Source organism: Cryptomeria japonica, chromosome 2 (assembly GCF_030272615.1).
Source record: "Cryptomeria japonica chromosome 2, Sugi_1.0, whole genome shotgun sequence".
Classification (NCBI taxonomy): Eukaryota; Viridiplantae; Streptophyta; class Pinopsida; order Cupressales; family Cupressaceae; genus Cryptomeria; species Cryptomeria japonica.
In genome coordinates this window covers 479,951,499-479,960,313 of record NC_081406.1, presented here as the reverse complement: position 1 = coordinate 479,960,313, position 8,815 = coordinate 479,951,499, and positions in this window count along the sequence as shown.

Genomic DNA, 8,815 nt, shown 5'->3' with positions numbered 1-8,815 from the left:
CCTCATGGAGTGAATTGGTAGAGTAGTTTATAACAAACTTTTCACACAATATAGACAATCAAAAAACTTTAATGGATTTATGTGCTACCAAGCAAAGGGAAGGTGATATATTCACTTCATTCTTATAATGATGGAGAGATTTATATCGCAGATGTCTCAGTCACATTCCAAAAGTTGAACAAGTGGATATATTTATTGATAACCTCATTCCACAAGTTAAATATCCATTACAAATGCAATGTCTTCATACATTCAATGAAATAACAGAAAAGGGTATAAAGTGTGAAAAGAGACTAGTAGAGAAAGGGATATTGAAATGTCACAAAGACAATGGACCAACCAATAATTCAAACAATGAAAAACCAAGTTCTGGTCGAAGAATAAGAATGTAAAAAGTGATGGGGCTATAGACGCCCGTGTTGTCCACAGAGCTCAACCAATGGTATCACTTTAAGGACCAGTTGATTCTTTTGTCTTCAATAGAAATTAGTCTCAAGGCAGTAATACATCATTAACAAATGCCAATGTAGTCCAATCCGATAATCAAAGGCCTCCAATGATCAATACACCTAGAAGGAATTATACACCCCTTGGGGAACCAATTGAGTCCGCTCTTAAAAAGTTGATTCAAACCAATATCATCACTGTACCAGAAGTTAGACCATATGAGCCAGGTCCTTTCAAACACTCTTGGTGGAATGACAATGAATTTTGTGAATATCATCAAGCCAAAGGCCATAAAACTGCAAGTTGTTATAAGCTCAAAAATTTGATACAAGATCTCATTGATCAGGGTGACATAAACGTGGATGCTAACAAGGTATCCACTAACACAAATCGTACCGTATTCAAGGATCCTTTTGTCAAACATGACAAAGGAAAGGCTTCTAGTTTAGGGACACATAACAATACTGCAATTTATACCGATGTAGCATATGATTATGCAATCAATACAATCAGTGCAGGGGATGAAATAGTGGCTACCATTATAAACAATCCAAGGAACCGAGATTGTGCAGTTATTACTCATCGATCCAAAGTCACATTGCAAGGGGTACATGTTGGCAATTGGCACTCATTTGATTGGTTTCAATATGTTGTCATTGATGGAAACTTGGCAACATGTTCCGGCTTTCACATTTTGGTTTGGTTGATTACCGATAGGCAATTCACCGACACCGACACCAGTAGGTATCTTCACCGGTTGGAAGGAATTCTTTGGGTACCGGCATTGCAGGCTGACATGACTTCATCAGGTTATTGGTACTAGAGGGCGACATCATTTTGGGAGATCCGACATTAGCAATTGATTTTAATATTTATGTATATATATTATTGAGCCGACATGTATATTTATTTTGTAATTATCTTTGTAAGACGACATAAGGTATGATGGACTGTAAGGGTATATAGTTCAGCTGATTAGATCATTTTGTGATATGTATTGTATTGGAATGTAAGGATATGTGAGATATATGAGAGAGATCATGTATGTGAGGACATTTATGTAAGAGGGTATTCCGGTAAGGGTTTAGGGTTTTAGATCGGAACAAACGAAGCTTAACCGGAACTGTATTCAGGCATAGGAGATGATATCTTTGCAGTTCATTCATTTCTCTGGATTATAGTCTAGATTTGTATTTAGTCAGTCAGGTTGCTTTTGTGATTGAGTAGTGTGCTCTAGGTTGTAAGCCTTCCTACATGTGCAGGTCCCTATATTTTGTAATATCTTTTAATATGGCCAGTGGATTGATATTGTGGGTCACAAATCCCACCGTGGTTTTTCCTCTTTGAGGTTTTCCACGTATAATTGTCTGTGTTATGGTATTCATTTGTGTAATTGGATTATTGGTTGCTTTACTTATTTCAATCTTATATGTACTAGTATACTGGTTGGTGAATGCATGTTTTGATAATGTTAAATTTGATCATTTCGGTAGAACATTGATTCACCCTCCCCTCTCAATGTTCTTGGATTCCAACAATTGATATTAGAGTCTTGTGCCTCGGAGGAAGTTTAATAGCTTGAGGAAGATCTTGAATCCGTAATCCATGGATATGAGTTTGGAGAAGCAACTTGAGGTAGCACTTGAAGATTATGATGCTGAAAGGATGAAGAACTTGAAGTTACAAGATGAATTGAATTCTGCTTAGGAATTCATTATTATCCTACAAGAGGGGCTGTCATCTGTTCAAGCTAGGAAGAAGGAAGAAAATCTTGCTATATCTCTGAAATACAAATTTGAAGAATGCACTTGGTTGGTTCATGAGAATGAGATGTTGAGAATTGATTTAATGCAATCCCAGAGTAATGAGGAAGAACTTGAGAGACAAATGATAATTCTTAGAGATGATCTGACTATTGCAAGTGAGTACAAAGACAAATTCAAGGTTAGTTCAACACAACTTGATGAATTATTGAAAAGACAAAGACATAATGGAGATTTCGGTGGACTTGGATTTGAACAAGGTCAGAGCTCTGCTACTGCAAATGAAGATCAAAACTAGAAGGCACCAGTAAGGTAGCTTAATGCTTATAAATTTAATGGTAGATGTTTTGTTTGTAATAAATTTGGTCAAATGGATAAGCAATGTAGAAATAGAGCAAATCAGAACTATAATTCTACTCTCGGTCAATGTTCTAAATGCAATATGTATGGCCATAAGACAAAAGATTGCAGAATGAATGTTAAATGTTATGCATGTGGAAAATTTGGACGTATGGCTAATCAGTGCAGGTCAAGCAATTATACTGGTTTTAGCAAATCAATTCAAAAGAACAATGTTACATGTTATGCATGCAATGAGGTTGGACACATAGCTAAGTTTTGTAGAAGCAAAAATCCACCGGTTAACTATGATGGATCAAATGATAAAGTAAAAGAGAATGTCAATGAAATCCGACAAGATCATACCAAAAGATGGGTCAGGAAGTCAGATGAACAATCAATAGATGGAAATGCTCTGGTTACTCAACTGGAAGAGGAGGTTGCTCCTGCACCGGTAGGAAGCTCAGTCGGTAACTAAGGCAAATGCCTTAGGGGTAGGAAAAATTTATGACAATACTACTTATGCCCCAGGAAGAGGTTTTGGAAGATGTTCTAGACATTGGAAATGATTATCAGGCATGGAGATGTTTGATCAAGATCCGGTATCTTTCATTGGAAGTCATTCATTGCATTAACGAATTAGGGTTTTTCTTAGAGGTTAAAAGGTTGAATTCACTTCATTTCTGATCACTTTGCATTCAGAGCGAGTCTAAGGCAAATCAGTGTGATCGATATCTTCTTGAGCGATTTCATCAGCGATTGGAAGAGTTCTTTGGGTTTTCACCGGAAACTATTCACAAGTATTTATCTTTCATCATGGAAGCAGAATCATCCTTTGCACCTACTTTTATTGCAAATCCTACTGTTGTTGAGGTCAAGGACCATCCTAGGCTAACTTTCAAACGATGCCCACATATTGCCACCTTGGATGATTCGGTTGGCACTTTTTCACGTGTCCCAAAAGGAGTTGTATATGTTGAAGATGTTAGATCTTACATTCAGTGTCATATTGAGGATTTGGGAACCACTGATATTAAGAGCACGTATATGAGCGAGTTAATGGGAGATTCTGGAAAGATTAAGCCTGAGTACAAGCACATTGAGGATCCAGGGTTTATCGACATTTTGGATATTCTCATTTGAGGATGAGATTGTCAGATACATTTTAAGCAGAGTGCATGGAGAATTCATTTGGTTGGACATACCATATAAGATCTCGAAGGAGGCCATATCTTCTTGAGCGATTTCATCAGCGATTGGAAGAGTTCTTTGGGTTTTCACCGGAAACTATTCACAAGTATTTATCTTTCATCATGGAAGCAGAATCATCCTTTGCACCTACTTTTATTGCAAATCCTACTGTTGTTGAGGTCAAGGACCATCCTAGGCTAACTTTCAAACGATGCCCACATATTGCCACCTTGGATGATTCGGTTGGCACTTTTTCACGTGTCCCAAAAGGAGTTGTATATGTTGAAGATGTTAGATCTTACATTCAGTGTCATATTGAGGATTTGGGAACCACTGATATTAAGAGCACGTATATGAGCGAGTTAATGGGAGATTCTGGAAAGATTAAGCCTGAGTACAAGCACATTGAGGATCCAGGGTTTATCGACATTTTGGATATTCTCATTTGAGGATGAGATTGTCAGATACATTTTAAGCAGAGTGCATGGAGAATTCATTTGGTTGGACATACCATATAAGATCTCGAAGGAGGCCATTAGGGCAATCACCGGTTTTCAGCATGTTGGACAATGTCTAGAGAAGAAGTTTTCTAATGATTAGGTCAACAAAACCACCGGCGCAACATCCGACAAGCGATCAATGAGGGTTAGCTATATCACCGATAAAGATATCAGATTCAGAAGCATGATTATTGGTTACAAGGTAACTCAATCAAACCATCTGAATTCTATTTCTATCTCCTACATTTATGTAGCTCATAAAATGATGAGGGAAAATGAGAAGTTAGATCTTTGTGGATGGATGTTGGATGAATTGTTAATTAACCTAGGGAAGATCAAAGGAGACAAGAAGGGAACATTCTAGTATGGAAATCTAATTCTCTGTTTGATGTTATTTTTCATCAATGAAACTCTCAGTTTTGGGAAGAGACAATGGGCATTTGATATCCCAGTAGGGAGGCAACTGAAACAATCTATTACAAGTTTGGGTAGTCAACGAGATGAAAAAGTATGTGGTTACTTTAAGGCATTCCAAAAGGCTATGAAATCTAGGGAGAGGGTTCCAAAGAAAATTGTTGAGAAATACTCAACCAAGATATGCTTCATGGTTAAGAAAGATGAAACTTTGATGGAAGTTGTCAAGCCCCAGAAGATATGGATTAAAGAGATGGGTTATGAAGTTGATGCATAGATTCTTGATGCTTATGCATAGTTGTAAATTGATGCACCTACCGATGAGGCAGAAAAATCTTTTAGTACTGCTAAGCAGAAAAAGCAACAGGTTGAAATTGAGTTCAACCAGAAGAAGAGGGAGAAGCAGCGAGGCAAGGCAAGTAAATTTGTTGAAAAGGTTTCACATGAAATTAAAGCATTAATTGATGTTGTTGCAGAAATAGGGAGGAAGAGGAAAGAGCATGAAATATTCATTGAGCCAATTGCAGCAGACTTTGGATCTGATGATGACACACCCTTAGCATTCAAGAGGGTATTGAGCAAGAAAGGAGAAGAGACTAAGGAGGAATCTAGGAAGCAACTGGTTAGGAAAGTTACAATCAGGGTACTGACACAAAAGCGAGCTCCAAAGGAAACACCTTTAGCTCCATCTGGTACTGGAAGAAGAAGGAAGATGGATGACATTGATCTGGCACTTGTCACTAGTAATGTAACTACTATTCCACCCAAGACTTGTGTAGAATTGGTTGATGAAATCACTAAAGATGGTATGTTGAAGAATATAAAATTTTATTATGAGCATTTGGATGATGATAAACAAAGAGAAGTTGAGGAAGTAGTCTTTTTGTATTTGGATATATATAAGAAAGCCTTGTTAGAAATTGAAAACCAAATACCGACACAGTTACATGACATTTTAGATGGTAGAAGATAATCATCAATAGAAGAGGACGAGCATATAAAGATTCAATAGTTGTTAAATACTTGTGCATCCATTAATCCAGAGGAGTTGGATGGGACTCTTGAGGTCGCATATAGGAAAATCTTTCACAGCAAGCACAAAGTAGTTAGTCTTATGTTAGGTAGGGTCAATGAGATAGTCACTGAGACACACAAGGCATGGGTTCAGTTCTTGGCTACAAACCCTACTTTTTACACATCACCAGAACCTAAGATAGATACTACAGATATCCCAGTTGAAGGGAAAGGTAAAGGAATTGTGGGTACTTCACCCTCAATCTTGAAAATAATTAAGATATTGGATATAGAGCCCCTGGTAGAAACTAATGAACATGCAAGTGTTGAGATACCAGCAAAATCAGAGAGTGTAAAGGTTGCAAATGTACAGGTTACTAATGTTGAGGACAATAGTCCTTCAAATCAGAATGTACAAGTGGAGGTCACAGTTCATAAGGAGGAACCGATAGTAACTGATATTGCACCAAGTGACGAAGCCACTGGTGCAAGTGAGGAAGCTATAAAAGTTAAACCATCAGAGGAGAAGAAAGGGGAATCCGACAAGGAACCGGTAGTGAGCCCATCATTGTTGTCAATTGACAACTCATAGGTTGAACAAAAAAGAATTACCAAGATGAGTTCTACTGAGCTCATGATGATGGTTGCACATAAAATGATGAAGGAAGGATCTATGGACAAAGGGGTTATTGATCAGTCTATCACGAAGTGTATTGATATGGTTGGTAAGCCCACACTGACAAAACTTAAGGATAAGGAGTCATATGTCCATATGCTTAAAGAACTTGTATCTATTTATGACACACTCAAATCAGGTTGGGATACCTATCTAGAGCTTTTGGAGAAAGCCTATTTGAATATTTTCAAATATATTCAGCTCCGGTAAGATATTATGGGATATTATTTGTACAATCTTTCATTCTTCATCCTGATTTTTGTTATGTTTGGCATTGATGTCAAAGGGGGAGTATAGGTGAAAAATATATTCTTGGCATCGAGAGATATGGAGTATTTTTGTATTGATCATGATCACAGATGGATATTCAGCTCAGGGGGAGCAGTCTCAAGATGAAATCGGTAGATGGACACCATTATCATTTTTCACATGAGTGTTGCCATCAATGCCAAAGGGGGAGATTGTTGGCAATTGACACTCATTTTATTGGTTTCAATATGTTGTCATTGATGGCAACTTGGTAACATGTTCCGACTTTCACATTTTGGTTTGGTTGATTACCGACAGACACTTCACCAGCTCTGACACCAACACCGACAAGTATCTTCACTGGTTGGAAGGAACTCTTTGGGTATCGGCATTGTAGGCCGACATGACTTCATCAGGTTATTGGTATTGGAGGCCGACATCATTTTGGGAGATCCGACACTGGCAATTCATTTTAATATCTATGTATATTTGTTATTGAGCCGACATGTATATTCATTTTATAATTATCTTTGTAAGCTGACATAAGGCATAATGGATTGTAAGGGTATATAGGTCAGTTGATTAGATCATTTTGTGATATGTATTATATTGGAATGTAAGGATATGTAAGATATATGAGAGAGATCATGTATGTAAGAGGGTATTCTGGTAAGGGTTTAGGGTTTAAGACTGGAACAAACAGAGCTTAATCAGAACTATATTCAAGCATAGGAGATGATATCTTTGCAATTCACTCATTTCTCCGGATTGTATTTTGGAATTGTATGTAGTCAGTGAGGCTCCTTTTATGATTGAGCAGTGTGCTCTAGGTTGTAAGCCTTAATACATGTGCAAGCCCCTATATTTTATAATATCTTTTCATATGGCCAGTGGATTGATATTGTGGGTCACAAATCCCACTGTGGTTTTTCCTCTTTGAGGTTTTCCATGTATAATTCTCTGTGTTATGGTATTCATTTGTGTGATTGGCTTATTGATTGCTTTACTTTTTTTAATCTTATATGTATCGGTATACCGGTTGGTGAATGCATGTTTTGATTAGGTTAAATTTGATCATTCGAGTAGAACACTGATTCATCCCCCCCCCCCTCTTAGTGTTCTTGGATTCCAACAGTACCATCTAATCCACCTCGACCAACTAGTAACTATAGTGTAGTGGATCAACTAAGAAATACCCTAGCACAAATTTTATTGCTTGAGTTGCTTTGTATCTCCCTGGCTCACAAGGAAGTCCTAGATAAGGCTCTCTAACAATCTATTGTCGCCCGTGACATAGACAAAAAGACCCTTCAATTCATGGTTGGAAATCTAGCTACCTCCGAGGTAGCATTTCGAGAGCAAGATATACCAACATACAAAACTATGCATAATGATCCTCTTCACCTAGAAGTACTTGTTCATAGAAGAAAAATCAGAAGAGTCTTAATAGATGGTGGAGATGGACTCAACATATGCACTCTTAACCTGATCAAAGCATTGGGTTACTCACATTATCATATTGATATCACTAAGCAAATAAATATTAAAGCTGATGATAATGAAGAACACCCATCCAAGGGTGTGGTGACCTTATTTGTATAAGTAGGACCTGTCACCATCGATATCATCTTTCAACTTCTAGACCAAGAATTGGAATATGATATGCTACTAGGGTTCTCATGGATACATGCCATGCAGGTAGAACCTTCCACTTTCTACCAATGTGTTAAGTTCCCTTATAATAGCATTGAGATCACAATACAGGGTGATCTGAACCCCTTTCAACATTGTAACTACCTCAGAGCAAGCACAAAGAATCAAGTCCCAAACAATCAAGTGACTCCAATCACCATGCAAATGGAATCCTTGAATATTTCAAATACACTAGCACCATCATCTCGCACACCTACAACACCACCTCTCCAAATCAAGGATGAAGGATGTGGCAAATATTCATGTTCTGGAATAGTATCAGTAGGCCAATTGTCTCCTAGATCCTTTGTGAGAGACTTACCAAACCCCACAAGTAAAAATAAATGGAAATAAATAGTCCAATTTTTAGATAATTGTTCCTTCATAAGATAGGGAGAGCTAAGTGAAGAATCCTTAGAGGAAGATGTCAACAAATGGCTCTATAAAGAAGAAGATGAACATCCAAATGCCAAACTCCTTTTAGATCAATATGGTAATGGATTCAAAATGCTACAAAGGCATGGTTATGA